The sequence below is a fragment of the Myotis brandtii genome, unplaced genomic scaffold (assembly GCF_000412655.1).
Source record: "Myotis brandtii unplaced genomic scaffold, ASM41265v1 scaffold196, whole genome shotgun sequence".
NCBI classification, from domain to species: Eukaryota; Metazoa; Chordata; class Mammalia; order Chiroptera; family Vespertilionidae; genus Myotis; species Myotis brandtii.
The window spans coordinates 1,239,680-1,240,847 of record NW_005357311.1 but is presented as its reverse complement, the minus strand read 5'-3'; the positions used below and the strand labels follow the sequence as shown (position 1 = coordinate 1,240,847).

The following is a 1,168-nucleotide window of genomic DNA, read 5'->3' as shown; positions in this document are numbered from 1 at the left end:
AAAATCATTTTATTGCATAAAGAAATATATACTCTAGCTTTCCCCTTGCATACAATAGAGAATAATCATTATTAATTTGAAGAAGAAGAACTAAAGATAAAAGGAACATATATATTAAATGATTTTGAATAATTATAAACTATGAGTGAAGTTAACTCTAAGCCTATCAAAAATTATTGTGATGGAAGGAGACTGACTTGGGGTCGTAAACACACAATACAATATACAGACAATGTATTATAGAATTGCACACCTGAAACCTATATCATATTTTTTTTTCATTTTAAGTTTTTAATGAAAGTTGTATATAATATTACTTTATTCCTGCATCTTCTCAATTGTTTCTTCCTTGGATTTGCCCTTTTCCTTTCCAACTTGGCGAGATTTGGCTTTATGTTCAAGGACCTTTTTGCGGATTTTGTCCAGCTTTAGTCTAGTGATAACCACCTTGCTAGGGTGAATGCCCACATGAACAGTTGTACCATTAGCTTTCTCCCATATGTCAATGTAGATGACATATTTCTTCCTGTAACCCTGGACTATTTTGCCAATTTGCTGTCCTTTGTAATGTCCTCAAACAACCTGAACTTCATTATCCTTTCGGATGGGCATGGGTTGAACATTGTACTTCTGTCTCAGCTCTTTGGAAAGAGAAGACATAATCTTCCTGCGAATGTGGGAAGGTGCATTGAAATGCCTTTTATGGTTCTTGCTCTGGTCAGAAGTCACAAAGGGATTTAACTTCATTTTGATGCTTCTATGATGGCTGCCCCTATATAATTTTATTAACAAATGTTACCCCAATAAACTCAACAAAAATTTCTTAAAATATAAAAAATAATAAATCCCAAAACTAAAGTTCTTTTAATCACATGATGAATGTATGAAATTCTATACTTTTTTATATACAAATGTGCATATGCACAGGCACAGACATTTCAGATTATAAAGGCAGAATTCCCATGTTAATTTGAATGTTGGCAAAGTTTATCATTAGTATCTTCTCTAATTCCGTCTGCTCTTTCCTTGGAGTTATTCTTTTTAGCTATCTCCTCTGTCCATCAGGGCCTTCTGAAAATGTGGAGATTATGTGTAAGAATTCCAATAATAATGAAGCCCTCTAACCAAAGTCTTTTTGGGTGCAAAAGATAGAAGCCCATTTTGGCTG

At 33.5% G+C, this 1,168-nt stretch overlaps 1 pseudogene; it reads right to left on the bottom strand.

The window, feature by feature from the left end:
- Positions 1-270: 270 nt before the first annotated feature.
- LOC102242239 lies at positions 271-747 on the bottom strand (annotated as a pseudogene).
- Between the last annotated feature and the right edge of the window lie 421 nt (positions 748-1,168).